At 36.5% G+C, this 17,428-nt stretch overlaps 1 long non-coding RNA gene across 1 annotated transcript; it reads right to left on the bottom strand.

The window, feature by feature from the left end:
* Positions 1 to 235: 235 nt before the first annotated feature.
* LOC132534243 (uncharacterized) lies at positions 236 to 9,586 on the bottom strand. Its single transcript, XR_009545920.1, has 2 exons — positions 9,198 to 9,586; positions 236 to 487 (listed from the first exon to the last, which is right to left on the bottom strand). It is a non-coding gene; the product is annotated as an uncharacterized LOC132534243 (long non-coding RNA).
* Positions 9,587 to 17,428: the final 7,842 nt, after the last annotated feature.

Genomic DNA, 17,428 nt, shown 5'->3' on the forward strand with positions numbered 1-17,428 from the left:
AGATATGAAGTGACTATTCACTAAACCTACCTTTAAGAGAGAAGAGAAATGGCCAATTAAAAAATCATTTAAAAAAAAGATATTTTTTTTCTATAGCATTGCATAGCTAACTTATCTGAATCATTTTTGGTGGGAGCTTTTTTGCTTTTATGCTTGTTTTTTTTTAAAGACAGTTGAAAGATATATGTTGATTATCCATATACAAAAAATTAAAAAATAATTTAGGGACACAGAGTAATTTTCAATATTTATACAAAGTGTAATAGATATTTGGTTGCGTAACTATAAAATAAGGATATGAGCATGGAGAATATTTTTTTCTTGAAAACTTTTACAGATATGAAAGTCATATAGTGGTCTTCAAACCTGGCTTGAATTCAGCTTGAAACATTGTTTTCCTTCGTTTTTGTTCTTCCTGTCCTGAACTTTCCTTCTGCAATGTGAAAATACAAGGCAGATGTCTTCATCTCCCTGGAATGCTTTTAACCTTAATGAAGAGTTATAATAAATCAAAGCTTTTCAACCTGCTTTCTGTCATCAACACATACATACCTTTTAAAAATTACTCTTCACTGAGATTAACAGAAATAATTAGGACAAGTTAGAACTTATAATTATTAGTATGTCAATGGAAATATAGGTATTTGTTAACTATCTTTAATATGTAGAAATTTATCTTGTTCCTTTGTCTAGAACTATAGCTATTAGAGAAGTTATTAGGTCTCTATTTTTTAATGAAAATAATTAGAATTTTGCTTGTTTCCTGTAAGACAGAGACAGACAGACAGTCAAACAGAAGTTAGAGCACAAATCAGGGGTATATGGTGCTGGGATTCAAACCAGAGTTTCCAGGATACAAGTCCTATCTCTATAAGTTGAGCTATTCTCTCTCTCTCTCTCTCTCTCTCTCTCTCTCTCTTTCTCTCTCTCTCTCTCTCTCTCTCTCTCTCTCTCTCTCTCTCCATCCCCTTGGGCTTCACTGCTCCAGAACAACTTTTTCAGATAGAAACAGAGAGATAGAGAGAGAATAGGAGAGATACCATAGGCCCAGACCTTCCCCCTGGTACTGTAAGCAACAGGCTAAAATCTGAGTTACTTCTCTCATTCAGGGAATTATGGCTGAAGACTCTAGATATCTATTGAAAGTCACTAGTAATTCTAATTTTTATGCTAGACTATATGTAGAATATAGATGCATATTTATATACATGCCAAACTATAAACACAAAGAGTATTATTAAAGTACAATAGAAAATTTAAAGAAAGTTAAGTATATACACTATTTCAATTTATAACTAAAGTTTATGATTGCTTGGTTAATATTATACAATTAGAATTTACCTTCTTGTGGCCAGATAAGGTATTTCATATTTAGCATATTTTTTATTTACTCAGAATTCAAATTTGCCAATTTTTCAATAAAGGAAAAGTCAGTACTCTGAACTCCTCTCATTAAACTAAAAGAAGAAAAATATCTTACAAAACTGCAGCCCCCAAAGAGGAAGGGAGTATAAATAACCTCACAAAGTGTGACATCACAGTGACCTATTTTAAATGGATGAAATTTGGTGATAGCAAAACAAATCACTACTTTCAAAGATCACATGAATTCATATGTGGCTAGATTAATGCTAAAACCCTCAACTCACAATGACTAAATCTGAAAAGATAGCAGATTCAAATAAGTTTTGCAATACTCTAGCCAAGATAAATTGCTCTAATGATGACATCCATAAGAAAATTTTATAAGGCAGACTAACTACCTATTTTGATTCTCAAATGTTTTTTTTTTTTAATCTGTTCTGGCTTCCCACGAATCAAATTTACTCATTCACTTTGCAAGAGGCCATAAAGTTTCACATATGAAACTTGGGATCAGAAGTGATGAGATTGCCTTCTTCTCAGGAGAATGTGACTGCCCCCAGTTCTACGCTGTCCTGACCCTTCAGGCTTCTCTCTCACTAGGCTGAGCATATTATAAAAGTTTTGTGTCTATGTCTATCTTTTTGAGTTCAGAGTGGTGGAGTGTATTTCCAGTGTCAGATTTACCAGTTGGGTGATATTAACTAACTTATTTTACAGAACCTCGGTTCTGTCATTTATAAAAATGGGGTGGAGATATTCTAAGGATATATGTGAACCGCACAGTGATGCTCAGTTCTCCGAGAAGACCTTGTGAAATATGCAGATGTTGATGGGGACTCCACCTGCTTGACCTTCACTTTATAAAAAAAATTTTTTATGGGGGATAGGGTAATGGTTTACAGTATAGTTGTTGACGTAAGCACAAGTTCCCATCTCTCCATGAAAAGTCTCTGCAGAGCACTGTTGCCCACATCTTAGGTCTTTCTCCATCATCAGACAGCAGGACCTCAAGGTTCTCTTCTCTCCCTCCTCCTCCCTCCTTCCCCAGAGTCTTCTGCTGTGGTGCGACATATCCCACCCACTTCAAGTTTCACTTTGTGTTTTCCTTCTCTGTCCTTGTTTCCTCAGTTTCACCTCTAAGTGAGACCATTCATTATTTGTCTTCTTTCTGGCTTATCTCTCATTTAACATGATTCCTTCAAGTCCTCTCTCTCTCTCTCTCTCTGTTAGAGACAGAGAGAAATAGGGAGAAAGAATTGAGGAAAGAGAGAGACCTGCAAAATTGCTCCACTAAACATGAGGAACCAGGGGATTAAACCCTGGTCCTTGCACAGAGCAACATGTACCCTCAATGATCCACCTCTGGGCCCCCAAGTGTGGCATTTTTAAGATGCATTCTGTCAGTTGCTTTGGCTCTGACTGCTGCTAGTCTCAAACACACAGACATATGAAAGCTATTCCAACCTCTTTCTAAAGACAGTCTCTGTGGTTCTAGCTTGCTAGTGTAAGCCACCTTTAGTCACTGGTGAAGAACAGAATCTTTGAGAGGGGATCCCACATGGCTTTGCAAAGGGAACACTGGACAAGGCAATAAAACAGCCTCGTAGGGTTTTTTAATTTGTTAGAGTTCTTCCAAGCACCATGATAGGGTGTCCCAAATGTTGGTTAATAAAGAAAATCACCTTCTCCATCATAACTCAGTCACACAGAAAACTACACCCCAAAGAATCAGGTTTAGAATCGTACATTTGCTTGTTTCCCCACCCTGCTAAGCCACCATTTTTCTCTCTTTTATGACATACCACCACATCAAAGTGCACTAAAACCAAATAGTAAGCCTGAGCAGGGACTAGAAATGAATAGAAAAGCAACCGACCAACCCTGTTAGATTCACTGTCCACTGGACATGGAGATTATTTCCATAACTTGCTTTGTTGGCATATAAATAAGAGCATATAAAAGTAACTGTAAATAAAGATGAGACATGCCATGTGGTATAAATGTAAACTGGTTCTTTTTTTGAGAAGCAAATAGACAAGATGCCTTTTAAACACTGAATGTCAACATATTCAGCTTTAGGAATTCATCCAAAGCAAAATAAAATGAATGTATGCCAAGGGTACTTACAAATGTGTTCATTGCAGCAATGTGTGTAGCTGTACAACTGAAAATTATCTCAGTTTCCTGCATAATGGTTCAGTTAAAATATGATATAACCCCCATTATAAAACTATGCTGTCAAAGTATATTGAATAAAATGGACATTTTCTATTATATACTCATCAATGACAAGAATAGACTACATAAAATTGTGCTTTGAATAAATAATGAATGGACTTATACTAAAATGCTAACAGCACCTATCTTTGTATTGTGATATTTTAGAATGTTTATTTCAACATTCTACAATAAATATAAATCACTTCAATAACAATAAAATATTTTTAAAACATTGTAAAAAGAGAAGCACCCTGAGGGAGATAAAATGTCTGTTAAAAGAAAAGACTAATTAATTGTTTAGGAATTTGAATTATATGGTCACATTTTAAGTGGAATCCAAAATAAGCATGACTTTTTGTATTCATGCTTGTTTCTCTAGAAAAACTGTCTTCAGCTTGGCAATTTAGTAGCCTGTCCATTCCCATGTTTTACTTTTATTCTTTTCCCCCTAAACAAAGTGCAGATTTATAGCACCTGCTGTTACTTTTAATGCAGTAGTTGCACCTAATTTCTAGAGCACTGTGAAATTCCACCACTCTCCACTCCACATTTTGCCTTCAGCGACAAACAGTCTAGAGGACATAAAACCAAGATATTTCTAAGGGCAAGTCACAGACACTTCTACTAAATATGAAATACCAAAGCTACCCTAAGCCAGAAGGGCATTTTCTAAAAAGGTTGCAAGTAAGTACCAGATAATTTTAAGCTCCTCAGACTGGGCAACTTTTGGAGTTGGGTATAAACACCTTAAGTCAAAGTCATTTTTGAAAAGAATCATGGACCATCCTTAAGATAAAACCACACAATGTTCACATCAAGAAATAAATTTGACCTTTGAATAAAGCATGGGATAATAAAGCAGTGATATGGAATTTTATTTTCTCTTACTGAAACCCAAGAGGCATTGTAAAAAGATGATTGAAAAAAAAAAAAAAAACAACTTGGGCTAAGGCATTCATCTAGATACTACTAGTTATGTGAACTTGGGAAACTTCTCTCCATGTCTCAGTTTTGTCAGTTGCTGAAAGGATATTAAATTTTCCTAGTCTCATAAGACTAAAGCAAGAGCTAAATAAAGCAATTTGAGTGCTTTGCATATATGTTTTATAAATAAAAGTGTTCCCTTTTACTATTTTCATTCAGCTTAGCCAGTAAAGGGACTCATTATAAATTTCAGTAAATAAAATTAATTCTTTGGAAAACTTAGAAGCATATTCCATAATCTATTTCAAATTCATAAATATGGACCCAACTAAATTTTTGGCTGCATTTCACAATTTCCATCATAATTGCAATTCATATCTTCTCAACTGCTCTTTCCTTTAAGCTACATTCCCACATAGCTCTCCATCCTGGAATGTACATATATGATAGAGACAACTGACTGCCTCTTTAGAGTGGGATAATGTGGGCCAGTCATAAGTAGAACTTAAAAAAAGACTGCCCTTTTAAAAAGAAAAGGGCCTGTGTGTTCCACTAATTTTTGAACCTAGTCAATTAGCAGTGATTTCTCCATTTCCTGTTAATCTCACTGTGCTCACAGGGGATGAACATGTCCTTAGCAATTGTGAAAATAGTTTCTATATGGCAGAGAAGTCCTACTTGACTGCTCTACTCACCATCTCTACACTTTGTCAAATCACCATCATTTAAAGAATGAAGGAACACTTAAGATTTTTCTAATTGTGCTCCATAAATATAGATTAAGTTTCCAACAATTTTGGTCTATAAACCAAAGCACACACTGTTTACCATCCTCGATGACAATAAAAATTCTATTGTTTTTACATCATTGTCTTTTGACCATGGGTGTCACTACTGTGACCACTGAACTCCAAATTTTAGTATTATTATAAATTACAATAGGAAAGAGAAGTCTGTGGTTCTAATATCACACCAGGTCAATTCTTCTTTTTGAAAGGGAAACATATAGCGGCTGGGCAGTAGTGCATCAGGCAGAGCACACATGTTACAACACAGTAAACCTTGGTTCAAGCCCCCAGTCCCCATCTTCAGGAGGGAAGCTTCATGAGCACTGATGAAATGATACAGGTGTCTTTCTTTCTCCCTCTCTACCTCCCCCTTCCCTCTCAATTTCTTTCTTTCTTCACCCAAAGTTAATTGATAAAATAAAGTATAAAAAATTAAAAGATTATTTACTAAGAACAAAACTAGTTACTACAAATTATCAATGGGTTCATCAATCCATTACTGCACAAGTATAATAAACACTCAAACACATAAGGTATATGGAAATAATTCCAATTTCATTCATTAAAAATATTCCCATTATATACTAAAAAAAAAAAAAAAAAGATCTTGACAATAAAAACTCTGAAGAGAGAGATGATACTAGATTTTAAAAAGCAATAAATATATGGACTATATTTTAAAGATGAGATGTGTATAGTTAACATAGCATAAAACAAACAAAGACCCTCCACTACTGGTAGTAAGAATGCAGAGAACTTTCTTTCACTGTATCCAAAATCCAGTGGTGAAACTGAAGCAAAGAGAAAGAACCAGGATCTAAGAGGTTCAAAGAAAAGGTCAAAACCCCAACATCCTCTCCATCAAGGACCTACGCTGGAGGTGAAAATACCTCAGTAAACATATATCATAGGAAGATCAGAAAATGTGCTCATATGTCAACACTGTACTGTGGGCTATTAACCAATAAAATTATCTTAAGAAAAAAAAAGATAATAGAATTAAATGCCTTAAATTTAGGAGTGTTTATATTTCTTTTAATATATTATTTAATTATATATGTATGTATATACATATATTTATATATGTATATATATGGTGGCATGACTCAGTTAAGCACACATAGTACTATGCACAAGGGTATGAACAAGGACACATTCAATGACCTGGGTTCGAGCCCCTGCTCCCCACCTGCAGGGGGATGCTTCATGAGTAGTGAAACAGGTCTGCAAGTGTTTGTCTTTTTCTCTCTCTCCTCTCTCAATTTCTCTCTGTCCTATCAAATGAAAAGAAAAAATGAAAGGAAAGAAATGGCCGCCAGAAGCATTGGAGTCATAGTGCCCACACATAACCCTAATGATAACCCAGGAGGCCAAAGAAATCAAAAAACAAAGAAGATAAATAGGGCAAAGAAAAAAATAAGGGGGTGGGGGTGGATAGCATAATGGTTATGCAAACAGACCCTCATGTCTGAGGCTCCAAAATCCCAGATTCAATCCCCCACACCACCATAAACCAGAGCTGAGCAGTGCTCTTGTAAAAAATAATTGAATGAATGAATGAATGAATTAATAAATAAAATTTTAAAAAGAAAAATAAGGAAGATTATAGCATGCACATTCCATATATCACTTAATAGTTTCATGCTTGTGTGAAAATGCATGTTTTCTAACCACTATAGGTGACCACAGGTGCCTCAAGTAAGCAAACTTGATAAGCAAAGCTCTGCAGAGTGGTACTGCCTCACGTCTGATTCCTGCCAAGAACAATAACAATAACTGAAAACAACGGAACTACGTATTCTCTGGCTTTGTCTTGTGACATTTAGGATATCTTGGTCACTAACTAGGAATTACACAATGAGTAAAATTCTGATGTCTAAGTTAGCAATACATTTATATAAAGAGAAAAAAAACAATTACTGTTTAAATAAAAAATGAAATTGGATGAATGCCTTTTAAAAAATATTTATTAATAAGAAAGATAGGAGGAGACAGAGAGAGAGAGAGAGAGAGAGAGAGAGAGAGAGAGAACCAGACATCACTCTGGTACATGCACTGCCGGGGATTGAACTCAGAACCTCATGCTTGAGAGTCCAATGCTTTATCCACTGCACTACCTCCCAGACCACGAAAAGGTTAAAGACTCAGTGTAAATGGAAATAATCCAAGTGACTCTACATGCTTAAATGTATTTGAGAAAAATCTTTTGTGAGATGGTCATGAGGAATCATAACATCAAAAGTAGAAAAGATTCTGTTACAGTGTCCTCTTAAAGTACTTACTTGAAAACTATTGGCAAAGTGATTTCTACCTTTGAAATACATAAAAATATATGCATGTAAAATGCTAACCATAATTTTTATCATTACTATAGTATATTCTTAATGATTCTATTAATTCCTACTCTTTTAAAAGAATGTGACATACACTTTAACAGGACTGAAAAGTACCACAAGATTTGAATAATAGAGAAAAATCTTCACTTTATTCCCAGTAATATTTTGGCTTTTGTCTTGTTTTTGTCTACAGCATTTTGATTATGTATTTTTAAACGTAGTCTTACAGAATATCTCCATTGAAATAATGTGTCAGTCACTATTGGAATCAGGCTTAATATTTTGAAATTGTTATATTTAAATCCTTTGATACAATGATTTGCAAAGTATTTGCAATATACTTCTCACTCTGATAGATATTACTGAAAATACAAGGCAAGGGGCTATTGGAATACATATGTTACAATTATAGCACTAGAATCTGGGTTCAAGCCTCCAGTCCCCATTAGCAGCAGAGAAACTTCATGAGTGACGAATCAGTGGTGCAGGTATCTCTCTCTCTCTCCCCTTCCATCTTGATTCTCTCTGTCTCTATCCAATAAATAATAAAACATTAAAAAAAGAAAATGCAACACAATCTGTTATATAGTTCTTGCCTGCTGAAATCTTATATAGGTTAAAGACCAAAAGAGTCAAAAATTAAAAATTGTGCTATGAGCTATGCATCCCTCAGGAAATCAGGTGCAGGAGAAGTGTGTAGAGGATACAGTAAGTGATGATGAAGAGGGCTAGAGTCAAGAGGAGGTCTGAGGAAGGAGAGAAAAGAGCATATTATTCAGGGTAATTAACTATGCATGCAAACAAGTGAGCAAATCAAGCCAAGCAAAAAGGAGTATAGTTCCTTTTTTAAAAAAATTCAGATTGCTCTGTTATCTAACATTTATTAAATATTTATTAAGGGAGAGGCAATTTATACAATTTAATTTAAGTACTGGAAATATAGGCAAAGTACTATTGTAATCCCCATTTTCTAGATTAGGAGCCTGAAATTGAGCGTATAAGCAATTTTGCTACACTATCAGTGAAATTATATGTAAATTCGGGCAATACAGCTCCCAAACCACATTGTACACATTATATTGATTTAAAAAAAAAAACTTGGGAGTCGGGCTGTAGCGCAGCGGGTTAAGTGCAGGTGGCACAAAGCACAAGGACCGGCATAAGGATCCTGGTTCGAACCCTGGCTCCCCACCTGCAGGGGAGTCGCTTCACAGGCGGTGAAGCAGGTCTGCAGGTGTCTATCTTTCTCTCCTCCTCTCTGTCTTCCCCTCCTCTCTCCATTTCTCTCTGTCCTATCCAACAACGACAACAACAATAATAACTACAACAATAAAACAACAAGGGCAACAAAAGGGAATAAATAAATAAAATAAATATTAAAAAAAACTTAAGTGCAATATTAACTATTAAGAGAATAGACAGGCATAGCCTAGCGTTAGTGATACAAGCTTAACTGTAGAGAAATTATCTAGAGATTAGAAACAGAATTTCTAGGACAATACAATACATATGTTCTGAAGGCAAATTTTAAAGGGATTCCCCTTTCTATAAAATGTGTACTTACTCACAAATGAGGCAGTAGTTATAGCTCTTTGATCAAAGAATCTACTGTTCTCAGAGTTCAAGGAAAGCTTCCACATTCTACAGAAGTCATCGGAAGAAGTCAAACCCTGGGCAAGTCACTTAACCTTTCTTAATCTTTGTTTCCTCATCTTAAATGAGCGGGCAAGGACTTGGTGATCTCTAGGGTCCATTTAAAAATTTTGCAAGCGTTTTACAAATGTCACTAGCAATTTCAGACAAACTTTAGAATTCCAGAAATGGAAATTGCAACTGAATAATGAGTAGCAGATGCCATGTCGAAGTTCCGTCACAAGCATTCTGAAAAATAGGCCTTCTTTGTTTCATTAACAACACAGGAAGGCAAGTACTCCAAAGACTTCCTTTAACAACTTGAAAGTCTTATCATAAGACAAATGCAAAAGAACTGAGATGTATTGTATGAAAAATGGAGAACATGTATTTAATATCAGTATTTTGTCATAAAACACTGCAATCTCATCCCTCAATTAATCTAAATATTCAAGAGAATGAAATGCATTTTACTGGCATATGCTTAAGGCCAATGGTATCATTAACTAATTGATCTTTTGCTAAGACAAGTGATGAATCAACTTAAAATATCTGTTTCCTGGCTGTTTATGTTTAAACAACACCATTACCTAAGGTGAAACTTGCAAATGAAGCACTTTCTAATTTAAGAGGAACATTAAATTCTGAAAATAAACCCTTGAAGAGCTCTGGGTGAATTCCTAAGCATGTCAAGTAATGATTTTAGTTTCCTAAGCCTTAGCATTTTCATGCCCTGTGATAAAAAGTAAGAAGGGGTGAAAGGTTCATGTTATTTCATTTACTCTTTAGAATGACTCTGTGATTTTTATCTTTGTCCATGATTGCTCTTACAAAGTGAGCTTTCTTCATGTACTTTTTTCACATATATTTGAAAATTTTATTTACTAAGCTATAATTTGCAAACAGTAAAATGCACAAATCTCAAGTGCACACCCCAGTGAAGGTTTTACATATTGTCTACCATGTTAACTACTGCCTAGATTAGGATATAAACCATTTTCATCACCTGCAGTTCTTATGTGCACCTTTCCAGTCAATAATTCTCACTCTACTGAAGTAGGCAGCATCCTCATTTCTATTTTTTGTTGCTGAGGTTTCACTCTTCAGTTGATTTTTAGAGAGAAAGACAGAGAGAGGAAGAGACACCACAACACTGAAGCATTCCTTATTGCTATTTTACTCCTCTCTGCTGTACTGTGGCCTGTACTGTGTGCATGCATGGCAAAGAAGGCACCCTACCACTGAGCTACCTTGCTGGTCTATGATTTCTATTTTCATAAATTAGTTTTCTTCATATAAATAGAATAACCTGTTATGGACTACATTTTATCTGACATCTTTTATTTAACGTAGCATATTTCCCATTCATCTGTGTTGTGTAGGCATCAGTAGTACATTTCTTTTTATTGCTGTATGCAGGGATGTGGGGATTTGTTTATTGCTGTATGCAGGGATGTGGGGATGTGTTTATCCATTCACCTGTTGATGGGCATTTGGGTTGCTACCAGATCTGAGTTATTATGAATAAAGCTGTGATGAATATCCTAGCACAAATCTTCTTGCAGACATATGCACTTAGTTCTTTTGGGTCTATTCCCAGAAGTGGAATTGATTTCTCATGGAGTAGGTGTATGTTTAACTTTCTATGTATTTTTATTAACACTGTCTGAGACTTGCCATATCAAACATCTATTATCCAGATATATGTAGTTAAGATCTGCAGTTAGGGGAAAAAAAGTGGAATTATGAGCCATGCTCAGAATAATCTTCTAGTTCCACTTTTTTTTCCAGTTACAAAATATAAGAGCCAGCATTTTCTCAGCACAACACTTAGCTTTTTAAAACACAGAGAGCAGATACACCTTTCAGCCGCACAGACACTGGGGGAATCCTTCCCCTTTGCTAACAGATTGTTTTCTAAGATCACAGCGTACTTCAAATCTGAGATTTCTCAGCAGGAAATGCATCACAAAAATAAATTCTAATATATACGAGAATTCTGGGCAAGACCAGTCTGACATCTCATTTAGCCACTCAGGTGATAACTCATCAGGTTTAGACCTGACTTCCCAGTGTCCCTGGATACAGCAGTAGGTTTCAGTCTCTGGAAGCCTCGATCATTTTCAAATTCATCTCCCTCTCTTCTGATAATCATCTTTCCTTCAATTTATAGTGTCTGGTCTGCAGATGTTGAAAAGGTAGTCTTCATTTAGTCAGAAAGCAATAATCCTAGAAAGTGTGTTTCCACAGTGATAACAACCTTCCCTGCCATCAAAGTCAGCCAACTCCCTCACTCCCTCCAGCTCTGAAGCTGCACTATGCTTTGGGTTATTCATGTCATTGCTAGCAAACTCTTGTATTTCTGCCCCCAAATCAGAAAGAGAAAAATACCCAGTGGGATCAAGGAGAGTGTCTCCATACACAAATCTTATTTCTGATAAGAGGTGACCTATAGCCAGAACCAGAGATTTATACATGCATTTTGACATAAATCTGCATCTGTAATTATGAGTCATAAGAATCTTTATAGGCTGTACTAAATTGGTGAAGAAGAGTTACTGTTATTGACAAATCATTGACCTTAACACTAGTGGAGGGAGAGCTAATTTCCCCTCCCCCCCGAGAAGTGAGACTTCTCTTCCAGTTGTAAATCAATTTGAACCTGGTCATATTAAATATCTTTTTTACTTCTGAAAATGAACATACCCTAGGCCTTCACATGATTATAAAAGTATACAATTTTCAAAGTAATACTGATAGAAGCTGTTTTGATTGTTTCTAAGACAGTGATCAGATCTGGTGGGTTACTGGACAGACAGTCTATATTTTGTGAAAGCAGGTTGTCTGTGAGATCTGCTCCCTCTTCTGAATGAACAAGTCCTACTGTTATCCAGGTGAGCTAGGATTCAGCTCTATTAGCATTAATAGAGCTCAGGGCAGCTGAGACCAGAAAATGTACACTTCAGAGCAATGGGAGGTGAACATGAGCACTAAATCAAGCCCTATCAGACTTGCAGGTTATTGGCAAGCCTGCCTAAAAATAGAATCTCATTACTTTAATTCTACAGAATTCTTAGGTTAGCCAACTTTTATTATTAATAACGGCATTTCACATTTATATAGCACTGTCTGCATAAGAGAACTTTACAAATTATACACCTGAACCTCAATGTAATAAGGTTAAAAGGTTAAGAAGACAGGTGCAAGGTCAGCAGTGTTTTCTACTTTCTATAGAGGCAGAGAGGTGACTACAAAAATGTTACCATATGCTTCTAAATAAAACTACTTTTTGAAGCTGAGCCATTTTTTCTTTGAAAGTATCTTGCATTTTTCTTTGATGATAAACAAGGGTGTGGAGACCATCACAGTAACTTCAAGAGGGGACCATCACAGTAACTTCAAGAATAACTGGTTACTTCTATACTATACTATACTATACTATATATTTCAGGTTTTGGAAATAACAACCACAACAAAATGCAATCCCTCCCTCCTCATTCCCCAACCAACTAGGTGGTTCTGAAGAGCCTTTCTGTGGACTCCTAAAATCCACCTAGATAGCGTGGAGAAGGATGGAACAGTAATACTTACATTGATTAAATATTGACTCAATAGTTAGGGGTGGTAGCCAAGTTTTCAGAGTAAATGTAGTGTGGATATGTAAAAGATGCCTTCTAGGTACAGAGCTGTGTTGTAGGTAAGATTCTAGTCCTATAATTAAGATTCTAGTTTAATAATAATCATGCTAAAATGCACTAAACTATGTACAATTTAGAATCCCATTCCTGAGTTACTGAGAAGCAGACTGTCTGAATATCTATTGCCATCACAGTTCTTTTTTTAATTTTTATTTATAAAATGGAAACACTGACAAGATCATAGAATAAGAGGGGTACAGTTCCACACAATTCCCACCACCAGAACTCCATATCCCATCCCCTCCCCGTTAGCTTTCCCTATTCTTTATCCCTCTGGGAGTATGGACCCAAGGTCACTATGGGGTGCAGAAGGTGGAAGGTCTGGCTTCTGTAATTGCTTCCCCGCTGAACATGGGCATTGACAGGTCCATCCATATTCCCAGCCTGTCTCTCTCTTTCCCTAGTGGGGAGGGACTCTGGGGAAGTGGGGCTCCAGGACACATTGGTGAGGTCCTTGTAAGTCCGGTTGGCATCATGTTAGCATCTAAAACCTGGTGGCTGAAAAAAAAGTTAAGATATAAAGCAGAACAAATTGTTGACTACTCATGAATCTAAAGGATGGAATATTGCAGATGAAGATTTGGGGTCTCCATTTTGGTAAAAGCTAAGGTCTATTGTAGGTATTCTCTAGCCACTTTTTATGCTTGGTAGGGTGGAGGAGAGGAACATGTGAATTCAGGTTCAGTCTGTTGAATCTGTTCACTCCTATCATGGTGCTTAGTAATGCTTGCTGAGTGTTGGCAGTTTGCAATCCAAAAGTTCCTGGTGACTGAAACCCCTGTCAAAATTTTGGCCAAGGAAGCAGTTTCTTCATCTGAGCTCTTGCTTACAAATGAGCTTTGGAGATAGTACTTTGGTTGCTACAAGAAAATTAGACTGATTGTTATGGACTATCTCTACCCTTTGGAAATTTTGCTTTCTTTTGGTAGTAAAATTTTCTCAACTATGAAATGGATATTGGAAAAGGATTTCATGAAATAATATAGAGAGCTAATAAGCACAGACTTTACTTATAGAAAAACCTTAATAAGACCTTTTGGATGCCGATGTTCAGCGGGGAAGCAATTACAGAAGCCAGACCTTCCACCTTCTGTATCCCACAATGACCCTGGGTCCATACTCCCAGAGAGATAAAGAATAGGAAAGCTATCAGGGGAGGGGATAGGATATAGAGATATGGTGGTGGGAATTGTGTGGAGTTGTACCCCTCTTACCCTATGGTTTTGTTAATGTCTCCTTTTTTAAATAAATAAATAATTTTTTTAAAAAATAATATCTTCTTTTGAAGGAGGTTATTTTCAAAATGGCCAGCCAACTTTATTCCACAAACTTGACTGTACTGGGTGACTCTTTTAGTGGCGCTACTAAGCTGCCAAGCCATAGTAGCACAGGGAAGACAAACACCTGCTTTCTGAAAAATTATTAGAATATGCTCCATCTACTGAAGGCTACAAAGTGTGCTTTTAGTCAGTTGATGATTTCATATAACTCCACAAAAGTCCATGAGTGTTATCATCCCCACTTTACAGAGAAAGAAGCTACGTTCCAAAGCGGCAGCTACCAAGCTGACTGACTTCAAAGTCAGACATGAGCTTGTCCTGAAGACTAGCTGACACTATGTATATGAAACAGTAGGAACCTCTTTAGACTTGGCAGATGTGATTTTTATAAACTGTGATGCAACATGGCACCTAGCAATGTTAAACAATCCAATTTTTAAAAATCATTATTTTACTTTATCTGCAATGGGAACATTGGATATAGATAAATTCTAGAAGAATAATTTTGTCCATGACTAGTATAATCTCTTAGAAATTAAAACTCAGAGCTAGGTAGTGTTGCTCCTGGCTAAGCGCACACACTACAGTGTGCAAGGACCCAGGTTCAAGCCCCTGATCCCCACCTGCAGGGGAGAGCTTCACAAGTGGTGACTGACGTAGACCTGCAGGTGTCTCTCGGTCTCTCTTTTTAAACTCCACTCAATTTCTTTCTGTCTCTATCCAATAATAAATAAATAAAATTGTTTTAAAAGGGGGGGTAAGGCCCAGGCTAAAAAACCTAGGTCTTATTATTCTTAAATAAAATAAAGTAAAATAAAATAAAACAGCAGTTTCATCATTTTAGTGTCAGTTCTCTACCAACCTCAAGATAAAAATAGAATTGATTTTGCTACATGAGCTTCTTGATTTGTTTGAGCCATGGGTGAACGAACCTTCTGCCTTAATAGACAACCAGAACAATTTACCTTTGGGGAGCTATGTTATGAATAGGAAAGAAGAAGATTGAGACTATAAAAGAGCTGAGTGAGATTTGCAGCGATAAAATCTTCTTACTAGCTGGATTGATCTGCATTGGAGTATGAACTGTCCATTGATGAAATTAAATGAAGCAAACATCAAATGATGTTAGTGTGTACCAGTAACTAGACAACCGGTTTTCTTAGAGTGAGAGCATTGTTCTTACAAACAAGGTCACTCCACACAAGATATGAAATGAACATTTGCTGAGCATAATGTTCACCTCTGCTTACATTCACAGCTTATTTTTAAAAGTAGGTTGAGCCAAGTTCCACTATAGTACTTCACAGCCAGTTACTATATCTTTAGTCAAGAGTGCTGACCAGATAACTGTTTGTTAGATGATGCGCCAAGTTTCTGGGTTCAGTCCCCAACACCACCATAAGTTAGAGCTGGACAGTGCTCTGGTATTTCTCTCTTATATTTTCTCTCTGTATCTCTTATTTGCATTAAAATAAACAAAATACTTAAAAAAATATTTTGAGAATGAGTGATCACCTTCACACAAATTGTATTACAACCTACCATTATATTTTTTCTGACTGTTAGTTACTATTGATCTTTTACTATTTCTAATTCATACACTAAACTTTATGGCAAGTATTTATAGAGAAATACAAAGGGTACTGGATGGTGGTGCACCTGGCTGAGAGCACATATTGCAAGTGCAAGACCTGGGTTGGAGCACCTGGTGTCCACCTGCATGTGGAAAGCTTTGTGAGTGGTTAAGCAGTGCTGCAACTGACTCTGTCTCTCTCCTTCTCTTATCTCCCCTTCCCTCTCAATTTCTTGCTGTCTCTTTACAATAAATAAATAAAGATAGTAATTTTAAAAATTAAAGAAAATAAAAAAAATAAGGGGGTGGGCGGTGATGCACCTGATTAAGCATATATAGCACTATGTGGAAGGACCCAGGTTCTAGTCCCACTCCCTACCTGCAGCCTGGGGTGTGTGTGTGTGGGGGGGGTGCTTCACAAGTGCTGAAGCAGATCTGCAGGTGTCTCTCTCTACCTCCCTATCCCCCGACCTGTCTATTTTATTTCACTCTGTCCTGTTAGCTAAAAGGAAGAAAATGGTCACCAGAATCGGTGGATTCATAGTACCAGCACCAAGCCCCAGTGATAACCCTGTTGACCATAATAAACAAACAAACAAACTAAGTATATGGTATAGGACTTGGTACTACTTGGGATTCAAGACATTCACTAGGGTCTTGAAGCATAGCCCAATGGGCAAGGGGGGATATTTTACTCACTGAGAAAGGAAAATGTAGTGTGAGGGAGCCCTTGTTTTGCTTCTTACCCTTATAAAGATAGCACCCTATTAAACAAAGTTCATGCTTATCCTTTCTGCATCCTTTTACTCCTCCTACAAGTTCCAGGATAGACTCTCCTCATCTGAATTTGAAATAAGCACTATTTTACCTCTTCTCTCCCTTTCTATAATTTCATCTCTGGTAGCTTTTCTAAAATAAGAATGATGGTAAACAGGAATGCCATTCAAGATTGTGTGTGTGCGTGTGCGTGTGCGTGTGTGTGTGTGTGTGTGTGTGTGTGTAGCACGTGCACTAGGGCTTTTTATAGAAGAGTTGTTTATAAGACAGGTTGGACTTAAAATATGAAAACTGTGGAAAAAGGCCAGCATTCTAACCAGTGTCTAAGAAAAACTGAATTCCTGCCAACTACTTGGAAAAAAAAGAAGGCACAAAAAAATTGTACAACATCCCAGAAACCTTGCTCTGAGCTGCTTGATGAGCTATTTGTGCCTCTTCATAATTTCTTTCCTTTTTTTTTTTTTTCAAGAGAAGTGAGATAAGACACGTTTTATGTTCCCATTCCTTTGGCGTCTGAGAGGTTTCTCAATCTCAAGTGAATTTAATTCACATTTTCTTGGCAGTCCTTACTGTCAGCTCAAACCATTTTTACTTATTGCATCATACTGCTAGTCAGCAAGCAGGGACCTAATTAGCTCTTTGCTTTAATGGCAATAGTTAAATTTACATTATTAATTTAAATAGCACAGACTCTGTGGGCTTGAGCACATAGCTGACATCAAGGTGTACGATAAATAATAAGGTGACGTAAAACACTCCAGCCATTGTCCTGATCATCTTCTACTTTTAACTATACAGAGAAAAGCAAAAGCTCAGATCCCAGCAAAAAGCTCTG

Source organism: Erinaceus europaeus, chromosome 18 (genome assembly GCF_950295315.1).
Source record: "Erinaceus europaeus chromosome 18, mEriEur2.1, whole genome shotgun sequence".
Taxonomy (NCBI): domain Eukaryota; kingdom Metazoa; phylum Chordata; class Mammalia; order Eulipotyphla; family Erinaceidae; genus Erinaceus; species Erinaceus europaeus.